Source organism: Panthera pardus, unplaced genomic scaffold (assembly GCF_024362965.1).
Source record: "Panthera pardus isolate Hobbes unplaced genomic scaffold, ASM2436296v1 HiC_scaffold_18, whole genome shotgun sequence".
Lineage (NCBI taxonomy): Eukaryota > Metazoa > Chordata > Mammalia > Carnivora > Felidae > Panthera > Panthera pardus.
Genome location: NW_026526743.1, coordinates 34,393,232 through 34,409,769, shown reverse-complemented (window position 1 = coordinate 34,409,769; position 16,538 = coordinate 34,393,232). Strand labels below are relative to the sequence as shown.

General features: G+C 51.1%; 1 long non-coding RNA gene across 1 annotated transcript; it reads left to right on the top strand.

The window, feature by feature from the left end:
* Positions 1-3,181: 3,181 nt before the first annotated feature.
* Positions 3,182-6,719, top strand: LOC109271003 (uncharacterized). The gene is made up of 4 exons (XR_002081788.2): positions 3,182-3,230; positions 3,556-3,726; positions 4,963-5,081; positions 6,504-6,719. It is a non-coding gene; the product is annotated as an uncharacterized LOC109271003 (long non-coding RNA).
* Positions 6,720-16,538: the final 9,819 nt, after the last annotated feature.

Genomic DNA, 16,538 nt, shown 5'->3' with positions numbered 1-16,538 from the left:
CGGGCGGGGCCGCTCCGGAGAATGGCAGTGAGGAGAGGGTCTGGCCTCCCCCATCAGCCTCCAAGGGAAGACCAAAGTCTCGGGAGGGGCAGACGCGGAACTAGAAGATTCTCCAGGCCTGGAATGTGCTGCCTTCCTGCTCGCAGCCTGTTCGTCCTGCGTTCGCAGTGGTGACGGCAGCAGCTTTGGCTCACGTGATACTTTGAAAACTATATTAAACGCATTGCTAATAGCAATGGGAAGCTTCTCAGAAAAATGCGGGTTTCCTTCTCATGAGGAATTGGCACATTGGACCACATCGGGTTCACGCTCACATGTGACTTCAACCGCTGGGCGGAGAGGCAGGTGCTGCCTGGTACAGGCACCTGGGCGGGCCATAGTCCCCACCACTCCCTGCAGCCTTACTCTGTGTGCACCTCATTCACATCACCGCCCGGCCCCCGGAGGCACCTGAGGGTTTTTCCTCTGGTCTGGTCCAGTCTCTCCTTGAACAGGTGAGGGAACTGACCAAGAAGGGGAGACACTGGCCCACCAGGGTCAGGGTGAGGTATAGTCAGTCCAGGGACACATGTCAGCCATGAGCTCGGAACTCTTACCGGCTCCTCGTCAACACAGGGGTGACTTCCAAGAACGGGTAACCGTGTTGAGCCATGCCGTGCACTTCACACCCGCTGAGGCAGGCGCTACCATCCTCCTCCCACTTTTCACCGAGGATGCAGAGCCTCAGAGGGGGCAAGTAACTATCCCAAGGCCACACAGCTGGTTGGTGGTGATGTTGCCGTTCCAGGTCCGATGGATCCGAGGCCAGAGTCCGAGCTCTCGAGGACGGCTCCCTACCCCACCTCTCCAAGGCAAGGCCCCACGTGGTGCAGCCCCTGCCCTCCCCTGCAGCCCTACCCCGCTCCACTTCTCCAGAGACCCTGCAGCTCCAGCCAAGTTGCACCCCCTACTGCCACCAGCCTTGCCCCTCCCCCATCAAAGCCCCACCAGTCCTTCAAAGCTCAGCCTACTTTGTTCATTCTTAGAGTCTTAGGGGGTTGTGTACTCCTCTGCTTCTCCTGCCTGCCCCACCAGATGCTCCTGGAGGCCAGAGAATCCTGCCAGCAGCCGTCACGGTAGCCTGGACTGAGTGGGCGTCTTTGAAAGAGGGAAGGGAGGAAGGAAGGAAGGAAGGACAGATGGATGGATGGAAGGTATGGTAGAAGGCTGGAGCTGGAACAGAAAAGAGAGGGAGGGAGGGAGAAGGATGGATGGATGATATGAGAGAAGGCTGGAGCCAGAACAGGAAGGGAGGGAGGGAGAAGGATAGATAGTTGGATGACATGATAGAAGTCTGAAGCTAGAACAGAAAGGAAGGAAGGAAGGAAGGAAGGAAGGAAGGAAGGAAGGAAGGAAGGAAGGAAGGAAAGGGAAGGGAGGAAGGGAAGGGAGGGAGGAAGGAAGGAAGGAAAGGGAAGGGAGGCAGGGAAGGGAGGGAGGGAGGGAGGAAGGAAGGAAGGGAGGAAGGAAGGGAGAAAGGAAGGAAGGAAGGAAGGAAGGAAAGGGGAGGGAATGGGAGGGAAGGGGAGGGAAGGGAGGCAGGGAGGGAGGGAGATGGATGGCTTGGTAGAAGGCTGAAGCCAGAACCACCCCCCAAATCCAGCCCCACTGCAGTACCTGCAGGACTGGTCCTGGATGGGAGTCTGCGCTGGTCAGATAAGCAGTGTCCCAGGGCAGAAGGCCGAGTACGAAAGCAGCAGCAGCCCAGGGGTGGTGGTGCCAGGCCTCTCCTCACAGGCCTGGGGTGCCCAGACAGGCTAGAGAACCGGCTGGGCCAGACTGCCCCACCCAGCCCCTCCTCCCCCTGCAGGGACAGGCTGGGGGCTCTGGAGTCAGTCCTCGGAAGGCTCGGCCTCCTGAGTCGTTTTGCCAACCCGACTCTACTGGGCAGCCCCCGGGGTCGCCTGCATTGAGATCCGTACCCGTACCCGGGAGTGACCCTCCCCCCTGCGCCCCAGCCCTCCAGATAAACATGGTATCGGCCCCGGCTCTTTCCAATTGGCTGAGTGTCTGCTGGCTTCTATCCCTCTGGGCTTTCGTTTCCCGATCTGAAAATGAGGACAATAGCACCTGGGTTGTCCAAACCCACGTCCAACAACACGACTTTACTGTTAGTATTGTTTTCCTGGCTTTCCCTATGCTCTGCATCCCCTCCCAAGAATCCAGTGCCCTGTCTGCCTGGAGCCTGCCAGCCACACTGGGCACCCCTCTGGGGCAGCGGGAGGGACCTCGGACGCAGAGGCAGCACCCATCAACCAGCTGCAGCTCTCGGCACCCCCCCACCACCACCCACCTCCTCCGCCTACTAATTGCAGGGTTGCAAGATGCCAGCTGCCTCCCAGGCCCCAGGCGGGCTCCTCCCAATGGAGCGGGGCTCCCCAGAAAGCCTCCCAGTTCTCCTCCAACCCCACAGACCCAGCTGCATTGGGGGTTGTCTCCATGGTGCTCGAGCCACCCCACTTCCGCAGGAGGTAGCCTTCCTCTTGGATTTCCCCTTTCCCAGGCTTCCTGAAGTCAGAGAGGAGCATCCTAGCCTCCCCTTCCCCCACTCAAGAACTAGCCGTGGCTCCCCACTGCTGGACAAATACAACCTCGCTCCACATCCTGGCCCTGGGAGTGCTCTCTACATGCCCTTAAGCACGTGCCCCAAGTGGCCTTGGTTTCAGGTCCCTGTGACTCTACGATAAAGTCCAGACGGGCCCCTTGCTGTGGCCTCTCTCCCATCCCCACTGGCTTTGCCAGCACTGTCTCCACACCTGCATCAGTGGCCTGGGACTGCGTGACAGTTCCTGGCAAGCTGCTCACACCTGGCCCTCCAGCTCTGAGGGCCCAGGTCCTGCCTCTGGGAATCTGGATCTCCCCAGGAGGGAGGGAGAGGGTCCTTCAGAGCTGACGCCCTCCGCCAGCTGTCATTTCACGTTTATATAGGTGCACAAGGGCATGATGGGGAAAACGAGGCCCAGAGAGGGAAGGGACCAGCCAGGAGAGGACAGGGCTGGGACTGGAACCCAGGCAAATCTAAAGGCCATTGTTCTCAGCTACAGCCGTCAGCACAGGGCTGAGCCGGTTCAGAGCAGGCAGGAGGGAGGCAGGAGGGAGCTAATGATGGAAAGAACCTCTGACATCAAGCCCTCTTCCCTTCAGAGACTCTGCAAGGCCCTCTCATCCAGCAGCCCACTTCATCCTCTAAGGTAGGCAGCTCGGAGTTAGGGATCTCACTACCTGGATGGGTAAACTGAGGTTTAGAGACCGAAGTGTGACCTGGGACTCCCTGGGCCCTTTTAAGAGGGTTGTGACCCTTCACTCCTTTGACCTCCTCCATTACTATAATAACTCGAGACAGCACAGCCAAACAGATGTGCATTCACCTTTACCACTAATAGGCAGGAAGCTCTGCCTCCCTGGGCCTCAGTTTCCACAGATGTACCGTGGGGTGCCGTAGGGATTAGAAAGCACGTTTGCCAAGCTCCCAGCATGAGGTTCAGCTCCCAGCAGGACTGTTCGCTTTTGTCCCAGGACCCTGCCACGTCTGTGTGGAAGGCCAGTGCACTTGTCCGTCCGGGGTGGGGACCTTTGTCGGGGATCTGCCTCTGCCTGCATGTACCACCCACCCAGCCACGCTCCGCTCCCCACCCCCCTCCGTCCAATCTCAGGAAGTTCCACCTGACCACCCACCCAGTTGCCCAGGTATCTTGATTTCAGGATGGAATGGGGTTCAGCGGGGTCGCACTGGAAAGCAAAGGCAGCTTTGTCTGTTCCTGGACCACAGCCTCCCCGCCACCAACCCCACCCTGTTGGCTGAAATGATGTGTGTAACAAGATCCCTGGAGATTTGGCCGGTGGGCGTCTCTTGCAAGATGAAGTTTATCTGATCACCCCGTTCCCCCCAAGGGCTGACCAGAGGAAGCTGCCAAGCTAAGGAGGACAGAGAAAAAAGGGGCCACACCAGGCAGTCGGCCTCTTATTTCTTTTGATGCTCATGGCAGCCCAGTGAGGCATCACAATTATTCTCCCACCTCACCGGGTGAGAAAACTGAGGCTGAGGCCCCCAGCAGCTTCCCCAGGTGTCACAGCAACTAAGAGGCAGGATTTGAACCAGGGCCACCACCGTCCGGAACAGACGCTGGGACCTCTGTACCAGCGGCTCCTGGTGCACTTTGCAAGTAACAGGTGCCCCTCCCCGGCCTCCGGGCCCTCGGAGGTCTGCGTGGCGTCCCCCTTCCTCTCTTGCCATGTCCCTCTCATTCACTGTGTCCCAGCCCACTGGCCGCCTGTTTACTCCTTCAGCGCCCCAAACCCGTTCCCGCCCCCAGTCTGCAGGCACGCTGTTCCTTCTGCCCTGAAACATCTTCCCCTCCTTCACATCCTTCCCTGGCTCCTCTAGCCACACAGATATTCCCTCTCCTATGCCCATTAATCTCCATCCCAGTCCCTTGACATTGATTTTTCTGGATGACTTCTCCTTTTGTAATTGCCCATTTACTCACCTGGCCGGTGCTGACTTCCTGCTCCCCTGTCAGCCCGTGAATTCTCTGAGGGCTAGAATTCTTGGTCCTTTTCAGTCACCTTCGTATCCCCCAGTGCCTACGCCTGCCACACAGCAGGACCTCACTGAGTGTTCAACGAACGAATGAATGAATGAGTGAATGGAGGAACGAATGAATGAATGACCTTCCGTGCTCCGTCTCAGGCGCCTGCTCTGGGTGGCCCAAGGCCAGTCCCAGAGGTTCAGGTCGGTCAAAGGCAGCAAGAGATGAAGTTATAAACCAGAGCAGGCAGATGGAGTGTGCAAAGTTTTTTGAGAGGAAACTCAAAGATGCGGTGCTATTAAAAATTGATATTTCAATGAGATAATCCCGCTCCTAGGCTTTTAATTGATTGTCTAAAAAGCCTTCCTCTGTTGTTATGCTTCTTTATTTGCAGGGACCATTAATTTTTCTATGGACGATCAAACCCAGATAGAGTGGAAGGGCTACCGCACGGCTGATCCCAAAACAGTAACCAAGGCGCCAGGGACAACATCTGGGGGTCGACCAGGACAGGTGAGGTGGCCATGGCGCTGGCCTTGGCTCTAGATGCTGGGAGAAGGGGAAGCCCCTGCACGTCCTGAACACACACATGCACCTGCCACTGCCCCTGGCCCCCCGGCGGTTTGGGAAGGGAGGAGGAACAGGTAGGGGCTCCGCAAGGATTCTGGGCAACCACCGTGAGGCAGAGCCCGCTCTGGGAGTGGGGACCCCTGGGATTCCCCCCTTGCCACCGGTGGCCAGTCCCCCACCACCCCAGGCCTCTGTTCCCCCTCTGCCCCTTGCAGGGCGTGGCTAGAGGTGGACAAGGAAGAGCGGGAGGGTGGGAGGCAGGACATCTAAGGTCTGTCATTTCTTCCCTAAAAGGGTGACAATGGCACCGGTCTCGATGGGAGGCTTTGAGGCCCAAGCACAGAGCCAGGAAGGGCCACGGTTGCTCACACTGTTGTTAACCTCAGCATTCCTCTCCTGGCTCTATGGGCAGCCCTCAGATCTGCACCCCCTAGCCCACGGTGACCTTGGCCACCTCCTTTCCCTTTCCTCTGGCTCTGAATCAGCCTTTGTGCTCTTCTGCAAAGCTTGTGGCCGCAAAGGTGTTCTGGCGCACCCGTCGGCCGGATCTCTGGCCACGTCTGCTTCTTCCCCCTGCCCTGTCCATCCACTCCGTCAGCCTGCCAGGCAGCCTCAGAGAGGCCCCAGAGGGTCCCAGCTACAGTGGCAGTGAACCAGGGCTGGGCTGGGCTGCGCTGGGTGGGGCTGGCCCTTGGCTCTTTCTTAACTGACACACCCACGAGCTGGCGTCCCTCACCTCCTTTCTGCTGCTCCATACCCCTAACACACCTCTTTTCTAGATAGGAGAGACCGCCAAGGAAGGCTGGCTTCATGGGCCTGTGCCCTGTGCAGTCACACTGGGCCCTGTCCTTGGAAGGACCTCATGTTTGCTTTAATGCTCTGTTGTTGCCAGCTTGCAATGAGCAATTCTAAAGGGAGCCCCACGTTTTCATTTTGCACTAGGTGTCGTAGCAGGGACCTTGTCGCTGCCAAGGGACCAATCCGCTTCAGGGAATGGCCAGGGGGTGGGTCCCCAGGACAGAGCACCCCTGCCTTTAGACATCACTGAAGGTCCGGCCTTATCCCCACATCTTTCCCCCGACCTTACCCATGTCTCCCCCACTGAGAAGCCCTCCTGGCTCTCACCACTCTGCCAGGGGACGAGCACAATCGTGGGGAATGACTTCTCCAGGCATCTCTCCATCTCCGACTTGGGGTGGGGGCTCACAGAGAGGCAAGGGGGTCCTCAAATCTACGTGTTTCCCCCAGATAGGTATGACTCCTGTCAAGCGGAAGCACGGATGCCTCAGAGCAGACGAGGCACAGGGTCATTTAAACGATTCGTGGAATTCATTATAGCCTTTGGTCAATATGCGTTTTCTTCAGGCAGCGGACACAACCGTGTTGGCCTTACATGTACTGGGAAAGTTTTCTCCGGTGTATGTCCCCGAGGGGCAAAGGGGTAGAAATCCTCCGAATGGCAAACTGGCACAATGCAAGAAAAACCGGTCACATGTAGAACCCTATCCTAAGGAAGGCTGCAGGGTGAGTGAAAAATGAGATTTGAATGTAGCACACAACGTGGGCTTGGTTTTCTCTCCGTACGTGTGGAAGAATCAACACCATGGTGTTAATCTCTGGGTCTTTCTTTTTTCTTTTCTTTATTTTTATTTTATTTACTTACTTACTTACTTACTTACTTATTTATTTATTTATTTATTTATGAAAGAGAGAGAGAGAGAGAGAGAGAGCAAGCATGGCAGGGGCAGAGAGGAGAGGTAGAGAGAGAATCCCAAGCAGGCTCTGCACTGTCAGCACAGAGCCCGATGCGAACTCAATCCCACAAACTATGAGATTTTGACCTGAGCTGAGATCAAGAGTCTGACACTTAACCGACTGAGCCACCCAGATGCCCGGGTTTTTCTTCTTTCTTATCCCTGACTCTCTTGGCTCCCAGTGGCTAGTCACCAAGGAATCAGAGACGCTTGACTTCCTGAGGATCCCTCAGATCTGTCCCCTGCCACCACCCCTCTCACTCCCCTAGCCATACCACCTCTCACCTGCAAAACTTGTCTTCCCTTCCTGTCTTGCTCCCCACAATTCCATTCAGGCCCCTCCATCTATTCTCTCAGGGCAGCCAGAAGGATTTTTTTCAACATGCAGATTGGATCCTGTCTCCTTCCCTGTTTGAAAAGCTTTGACTTGGGACGCCTGGGTGGCTCAGTTGTTTAAGCATCCCACTTCAGCTCGGGTCATGATCTCGCGGTCCATGAGTTCGAGCCCCGCAGCAGGCTCTGTGCTGACAGCTCAGAGCCTGGAGCCTGCTTCGGATACTGTGTCTCCGTCTGTCTCTGCCTCTCCCCTGCTCATACGCTCACCCCCTCTCTGTCTCTCAAAAATAAACAAACATTGAAAAAAGATTTTTTTTAAACCCTTGACAAATTCTCCATTTCTATTAAGATGGACACCAAACCCTTGAACTGGCCTTCAAGACTCTGTGTGGCCAGCCGCACCTAGCACCACACTGCCCCTGTTCCCTCTGTGTTTCAACCACTCTGACCTCCTCCCACAGTCTTATACAGAGCAGGATCTCTTCTGCCACAGGGCCTTTGCATGTGCGGTTCCGCCCGTCCCAGAACACCCTCCCTCCCCTCTTCAGCTAGTTAACTCACTCTTTTGCTTTCATCACTTCCTCTGTCCTCTGTACACCTCCTAGACGTGTCAGCTCTCCCCATCTCTTCTAGCCCCAGATAACCCCTCCCTCACCCTCTCTGCCCTTCCCACAGTTGCAGCTGTGACTGAGTTTTTAGATCAATGCCTATCACTTTCACTAGACCATGAACTCCTCAAGGGCCAGGTTGTTCTTGTTGTGTCCAGTGCTTGGCACAGAGTAGGTGCTCACATGTTTGTTGAATGAGCCAATGAACCAGTGAGGGAGGGAAGGCTGACCCAAGCACTCGGCCTCCCTCCATTGCTGGCTAGCATGACTATCCAGGGAACAGCTTGTCAGACCTATTAGCATATCACACGAGTGTTCAGGAAGGCGGCCCAGAGAGAAGTGGCCTCAGACAGAGCTGTGCACGGGGAGGCGGGGCTGGAACTCTGCCTCCTTCCTGAGAGCAGCTCTCTGCATCCATCGGAAATCGCCCCTGGCCCAGCCTCCTTTGGAGGAAGCAGAGGGAGCAAAGGGGCCCCATCTCCTTCCTCTCCACCCCCCTCCTGGTCATTTCCCTTTGATGTGAAGGTTCCTGGGGAGGCTGGTTTGTGTCACTGTGGAGCTGGGGGAGAGAGACAGTCTGGGGCCTCGTCTTAACTGGTGAACTGGCCCAGATCTTCGTGCTCTCCTACAGCAGAGAAGCCGGGAGTTCCCACAAATGCCATCCTCCCCCAACAACATTTGAAAAGAATCCACCAATCTGATGACGGTGGTGGTTTGCCTGGGGGTTCCCGGGACTCCTCCAGCCTCCAGATCCCATCTCGTATGACACTGGCTCTGCCGAGCCCACCCTTTCCCCCCGCCCCACCCCAGAGCAGACCTGGGGATGGGGGTGGGGTGGGGTGAGGGACTTGCAGGTGGTCCCCTGGGGGACCACCATGGAGCAAAGACTCCCATCTTTCTAGGTCACGTCAAGGCCCCAAGAAACAGAGACCCCACAGTCTCTAGTTCAAGTTCTGACATGGCTACCTCATCTTGAACTGATTCCTCTATTTACCGGGCCTCAGTTTTTCTACCCGGGAAATGGGGACTGTGATTGACACTCTGGATTGCCACTGTGAGGTTCAAAGGCTAGTATGGTGCTTTCCCCAGTGTCAACGCACGTCACCACAGCGAACAGGATGATGTGGGTCACACTCCGCAAAACAGCCCGAGCCAACATGGGCTGTGCAATGAGAAAGCAATTCTCTGCTCCTTTTTCTTTTCATCCTTTGCCGACTTGCCAAGGAAAGTCTCAGACAAGCGGTAGGTAGTGTGGGTTCAGTACCAACCTGCTCAGCTCCTTTTTAACAGGAGCCTGTCAGGCAGGCAATGCGAGCCAGCGCACATTTAATGCGTTTGTTTTCTTTTTGAGGTATTGTATCGATACTGATTGTTCTCAAAGCAAAAGAAAAATGTGAGTGGATTTCAAATATTGAGCAAATAACAGTACAGGAGATGCTTGAATTGGGCCCAAAATCACGTGGTTGGAGTGGCTGGGGCTGGGGAAATACTGTGGTAGCGTGGATGGAAATACTCCGTAAGCTGTCAAGTGATGTGCAAACACGGAGCAGGGGCGAGGGACCCGGAAGGGTCAACACCGGAGAAGGGCTTTGCAGTTCCTGGGAGAAAATCTCAGGGCACTGTTTATGATTTAAAAATAGTAACACGTGATAACATTCTGCGCACCAGGTGCTGGGCAGATACTTCCACAGATAGTATTTTATGTAACCTTCGTTGTTCCATTGGGGGGGGGGGGGGGGCGGAAATTGAGTTTCCAGATGGTGAAGGGTCTTGCAACAGAGCCGGGATCGTCCCCCAGGTGCTTCCCTGCCTCTGTTCTCAGGATTTCCAAGTGTCTTGGAATGCTCCCTCCTTCCTGCCCACTCCCCACCAGCGGGCACCTGGGTCTGGCCCTGAGGCCTGGGTTGTCCCCGGCACCCAGATGGGTAATCAGAGTCCAGTGGAGAAGTCTCCCAGAGCACTGTGCCCACACCCCGCCCCCAAACAACCCACTCGAAGCGGGGGCGGGGGGAGGGAGTGGCAGAGGGAATAATCACATCCCTTAATTCCAACTAACGGCTTTTGTACTTAAATACTTAAAAAAAAATTTTTTTTAATGTTTATTTACTTTTGAGAGGCAGAGTGCGTGTGAGCAGGGGAGAGGCAGAGAGAGAGGGAGACACAGAATCCGAAGCAGGCTCCAGGCTCTGAGCTGTCAGTACAGAGCCCGATGTGGGGCTCGAATTCACAGACCACGAGATCATGACCTGAGCCAAAGTCAGATGCTTAACCGACTGAGCCACTCAGGTGCCCCTGAATTTTTCAATTAAAAAATTATTGGGGTGCCTGAGTGGCTCAGTCGGTTAAGCATCCGACTCTTGATATTGGCTCAGGTCACGATCTCACACTTTGTGAGTTCTGGCCCCACGATGGGCTCTGTGTCAGCACAGAGCCTGCTTAGAATTTTCTCTTCCTCTGTCTCTGCCCCTACCCCAGTCATGCTCTCTCTCTCAAAATAAATAAACTTAAAAAAAATTTTTTTTAAAAAGAAAGAAAAATTCACATGTGGCCATTGTAGGAAACTTCAAAAACTAACAGGCAAAAATAAATACTCTGGACGAGGACTATAACCTGTTTGGGGAACACCCCACGGGCAGGATCCTGTTCCAAGGGCTTTGTGTGTATTTCCTCAGAATTTATCACCCCCACTGTACAGACAGCAAAACTGAGGCACAGAGAAGCTAGGGAAGTTACCCAAGCAGTGAAAGCAAAGCTTGAACGAGTTGATTGGTTCCAGAGCCTACATGCTTAAGCCACGGCCCTTCTCTGCCTGGAGCCCTCCTGTGCAGAGAACAGTCTCTCAAGCAGGCCATGTGGGGTTTGCAACCCCTCCCCCCCATCACTCTCCACTGTAGCGGCTCAAGTTCATTCCCTCCTTGACACACTGGGCCACGAGCAACTGAAAACCCTGATGATGCTCAGGCAAAAAGCAATGCTCCTCTCCCAACCTAGAAAGAGTGTTGGCTGCAGAATAAAAAACGTCAGAAAACAAAATCAGTCTGCCTGGTGGGGCCAGAGTGGCTGGTGAGCTCAGCAGGCTTTGGGCTAAAGGAGCTAATAAAGCCAACACAGCAGGAGACCAGGATGCTGCCCAACCCTGCCCCGGCCCCAGGCCCAGCATCGGAGCCCACTGAACGGGGCTGGAGCCACTGGCTGGCAGTGAGCTGGAGAGCTGTGCCCACTTGTGTGCCACCCTCACTGAACCTCCCCTGGCCGACACTGGAGGACAGAGCAGGGCATTCACTCATAAATTTGATTTTAAGCGTGAGGGCCATCAGGTTCCGGGAGGGGAAAGGATTTGCCAATGGCCTCACAGCCAGAGGTCTGCAGCCTCCATTTAAAAAAAAAAAAAAATCTTTTTTTTAACGTTTATTCATTTTTAAGAGACAGTGAGCAGGGGAGGGGCAGAGACACACACACACACACACACACACACACACACACACACAGAATCCGACGCAGACTCCGGGCTCTGAGCTGTCAGCACAGAGCCTAATGCAGGGCTTGAACCCACAAACCATGAGATTGTGACCTGAGCCTGAGCCAACGTCGGAAGTCCAACCGACTGAGCCACCCAGCCACCCCTGTAGGCAATATTTAAAAAGGCTTTTCCGGGGCGCCTGGGTGGCTCAGTTGGTTAAGCGCCGACTTCGGCTCAGGTCATGATCTCGCGGTCCGTGAGTTCGAGCCCCGCGTCGGGCTCTGTGCTGACAGCTCAGAGCCTGGAGCCTGTTTCAGATTCTGTATCTCCCTCTCTCTGACCCTCCCCCGTTCATGCTTTGTCTCTCTCTGTCTCAAAAATAAATAAACGTTAAAAAAAATAAAAAAAAATAAAAAATAAAAAGGCTTTTCCCCGAGATTCACAGCAGCCCAGCCTCCCCTACCCGCACCTACACCCAAGGGTTGAACGAACACCTCCTTCGGACAACGTCTGAGTTCAGATTTGGAAACTTGATCTTAAAAAGATTGTTCAGAGTAGTATTTTGCAAATATGTAATTTTAGGTAGCACGTGGTCGAAACAGTTGCATATTTTGGGATGTGATATGTATATATATATGTGTATGTGTGTACAATCTGTTGTGAAATGTTCTATTGCGATATGGGTATGTGTGTGTTTGGTTTTTTTTAATTTTTTTTTTTTTTTAATTTTGGAGAGGGAGAGAACAGGGGAGAATGGCAGAGGGGGAGAGAGAGAGAGAGAGAGAGAGAGAGAGAGAGAGAGAGAGAGAGAGAGAAAGAAAGAATCTCAAGCAGGCTCTGTGCTTAGCATGGAGTCCAGTGTGTGGCTTGATCCCACGACCCCGGGCTCATGGCCTACTTGAGCTGAAATCAAGAATCAGATGCTTGGGGCACCTGAGTGGCTCAGTCAGTTAGGCATCTGACTTCAGCTCAGGTCATGATCTCCAGCTTGTGGGTTTGAGCCCCATGTCGGGCTCTGCGCTGACAGCTCAGAGCCTGGAGTCTGCTTTGGATTCTCTCTCTCTGCCCCGCCCCCACTTACGCTCTGTCTCTCTCTCTCTCTCTCTCTCTCTCAAAAAATAAACATTAAGAAAAAAATTTTAGAATCACATGCTCAACCGACTGAGCCACCCGGGCGCCCCTGTATGTGTGTGTTTTTGTAATCATACGATATATATTCTTTTTTTTTTTTTGTCTGCCTTCTTTCATTTTCTCTTAGCATAATTATTTTGAGATTCGTCCGTATCATTGCCTCTATCAGTAGTTTGTTCCTTTTATTGCTCGTATTTCACCCTATGTATATATCTATAAAGTTAGTAAAAAATGCAAACTAATATAGAGTGACAGGAAGCAAACTGGGGACTGACAGGGGTGAAGGAGGGGCAGAGGAGGGATGAGAGGAAGGGAAGAAACTGTGGAATGACGGACATGTTCACTGTCGTGGCTGTACTGATGAGTATACCTATGTCAAAACGCATCACACCATGCGTTTTAAATATGTGCACTTTACTGTGTGTCAGTTATACTTCCATAAAGCTTTAGCGTATGCAAAACACACAATATCTACATATATAGTATTATATATGAACTGGCACTCATCCAACCTGTGATTTGATGAACCGTATTACTTAGGTCAAGGGCAAAGCAGGGATGGTAATTATGGTTTTTTACCTTTAGTGAGTTGGCACTTTTGCTTCTGGAAAGATAAAGTAGTTCCACTCTTCTCTATTCCTCCCACTAAGTATAAGGAAAAACCCTGGAACTTATAGGTAAAACAAATACAAGAAGACTCTGAAAAGCAGCAAGAAGAAGGCAGACAGGCTAGGGAAGGTGGGATCCAAGCAAGAACACAGTGATGAGTTCCCTGGATTTTCATTTGGCCTCATACATTGCACACTGGGAGCTGAAGAAGTCAGCAACCCGGAAATGCCAATGGGCACAAACAAACAACCAAAAAGCTCCAACAAAAGCCTACTCTGTCTAGCCAAAGGACCAAGAAAGGGGCATCCTGCCAAGACAGAAAACTTTGAGACAATAACCGTCTACTCCAGTCAAAGACAAAAAACAAAACAAAAATCCTGTGGCCCCACCCTCACCCATACCAGTAAAGGCTCAACTGGGGAGCCTAGTCTTCAACCCTCAGCAGTCTCCCCCAGCCAACAATGGGGCTCCCGGCTGCCATGCCAGTAGAGACCACATGGGGAGCCTCAGCTTCCACTTGACCTGGCAATATCGAGGCACCCCTCTCCCTTTTCTCTGGGGCGGTATCAGGAAGTCTAGTGCAAAGTCACGACTTTCACCACCACCCAGTGGCAATGAGGCCACCTAACTGCGGTGTCAGTAGAGGACAGCCCTGCCCAAGAAGAATGAGGACTCCTGCACCCCCACTTGCCAACAGAAGCAGAGCAGACAACCTAAACTTCTATCTTCACCTGGCTGGAACCAGGTGGTGGCCGCCCCCTACCACCTCCCCACCCCTCTGTGGGAGCAGAATCAGACAATGCCAGCTAAGACAGAGAGCTTAAATAAAATCTAGAGTCTCATACTATGAATGTGTCCAGATTTCAAAACGTCACTCATACCAAGAATCAGAAAGGTCACAGATGAATAAGAAAAGACAACCAATGAATTTCAACACCGAAATGACAGAGATGTTAGAATTGTCTGACAAAGCTTTTGAAGCATCCATGATTTAGAAAAAAATGGTTGAACGAACAATTACAAATACACTTGAGACAGATGAAAAAACAAAAAATCTCAGCAAACAAACAGAAGGTGTAAAGAAAGCTGAATGGAAATTTTAGAACTGAAAAGTACAATCACTAAATAAAAAAGTCAGTGGGTGGGCTCAACAGCAGAATAAAGGAGACAGCGGAAAGAACCAGTGAACTGGAAGATGAAACAATAGAAATTGCTCAATTTGAACAACAGAGAGAAAATAGACTAGGGAAAAAAAAAAGCCACAGAGCCTCAGGACTTGTAGGACTGTAACAAAAGATTTAATATTTGTTTCATCAGAGTCCTGGAAGGAGAGGAGAAAGAGGACAGGTCTGAAAAAGTCATTGAAGAAATAATGACTGGAAACATCTCAAATCTGGTAAAGGATGTAAACCTACAGATTCAAGAAGCTGAATGAATGCCAAAGAAGACAATCCACACAAAGCCACTCCAAAATTAAACTTCTGAAAACTAAAGATGAAGGGAAAAAGTCTTGAAAGCAGCCAGAGGAAAACAACAGCCTAGGTATAGGAGGGAAACAATTGGAATGACAATAGATTTCTCAGCAGAAACCATGGAGGCCAGAAGAAGAGGCAAAATATTTTTCAAGTGCTGAAAGAAGAAACTGATAACCCAGAATCCCATACCCAGTGGCAATGTTCTTCAGGAACAAGGGAAAACCTAGACATTTTCAGATGAAGGAAAACTAAGAGAATTTATACTTACCCTGAAAAAAAAAAATGACTAAAGGGAATTCTCTAAACTGAAAGAAAACAATAAAGGAAGGAGCTTTAGAACATCAAGAGGGATGAGGGGCGCCTGGGTGGTTCAGTCGGTGGAGCGTCTGACTTTGGCTCAGGTCATGATCTCACGGTTTATGAGTTCGAGCCCCACGTTGGGCTCTGCGCTGGCAGCTCAGAGCCTGGAGCCTGCTTTGGATTCTGTGTCTCCCTCTCTCTGCCTCTTCCCCAGCTCACACTCTCTCTGTCTCTCAAAAATAAATAAACATTTTTTAAAAATTGAAAAAAAAAAAAAGAACATCAAGAGGGATGAAGGAACACGGTAAGTAAAAATATGGGCAAATACAATCGTCTTTCTCTTCTTGAGTTTGAGTTTTCTAAACTATGTTTGACAGTTAAAGCAAAAATTATTACACTTCCTGATGTGGTTCTAAAATAAAAGGAAGAGAAAAATTTAAAGGCAATTAAATTATAAATGGAGGAGGGTAGAGGGATCTAAAGGGAGGTAAGCAGCAAGCAAAATCATCAAACTCAAACTCAAACTCAAACTGGCAAACTCATCTGTGCCAGTAGACCGTGATAAGTTACAGACATGATGTAATACCTAGAGCATTCACTAAAAACCTATACAAAAAGACACACTCAAAAACATAATAGGTAGGGGCACCTGGGTGGCTCAGTCGGTTAAGTGTCCGACTTCGGCTCAGGTCGCGATCTCGCGGTATGTGAGTTCAAGCCCCACGTCGGGCTCTGTGCTGACTGCTCAGAGCCTGGAGCCTGTCTCAGATTCTGTGTCTCCCTCTCTCTCTGACCCTCCCCCGTTCATGCTCTGTCTCTCTCTGTCTCAAAAATAAAATAAACGTTAAAAAAAAATTAAAAAAAAAAACATAATAGGTAAATCAAAGTGGAATTGAAAAATGTTCAAATAACTCATGAGAAGCAGGAAAAAGAAAACATAGAAATGAAAAAAGGAACAGAGAAAACAAAAATTGAAATGGCGGATTGAAGCTCTACCATATTAATAATTACACTAAATGCAAATGGTCTAAATACATCAATTAAAAGGTAGATATTGCCAGACTGGATTAAAAACCATGAACCAAGGGGCACCTGGGTGGCTCAGCCAATTAAGTGTCTGACTTCGGCACAGGTCATGATCTCACAGTTCAGGGGTTCAAGCCCCTCATCGGGCTCTCTGTTATCTGTCAGCTCAGAGCCCGTTTTGGATCCTCTGTCCCCCTCTTTTTCTGCCCTTCCTCTGCTCATTCCCTCTCTCAAAGTAAATAAATAAACTTAAAAAAATCACAAACCAAATATATGCCATCTTTACAAGATTCACTTCAAATACAATAATATAGACAGTTTGAATATTAAAAAATGAAAGAAGATATATCATGAAAACACTCGTCAAAGGAAAGCAGGAGTGCTATATTAATATCAACTAAAGTAGACTTCAGAAGAAAGAAAATTATAGAGACAGAGAGGGACAGTATATACAACTAAAAAGACCCTATAAAGAAGATATAACAAATTCTAAATATGTATGAACAAAAAAACAGGACTACCAAATATATGAAATAAAAACTGATAGGCCTGATGAGAAATGGACAAATCCACAATAATAGTTGAGGACCTCAACAGCCCTCTCTCAACTATTGATAGACAACTAGATAATCAGCAAGGATATAGAAAAACTCAACAACACCATCAGCCAGCAGGATCCAAGTGATATTTATATGACAATC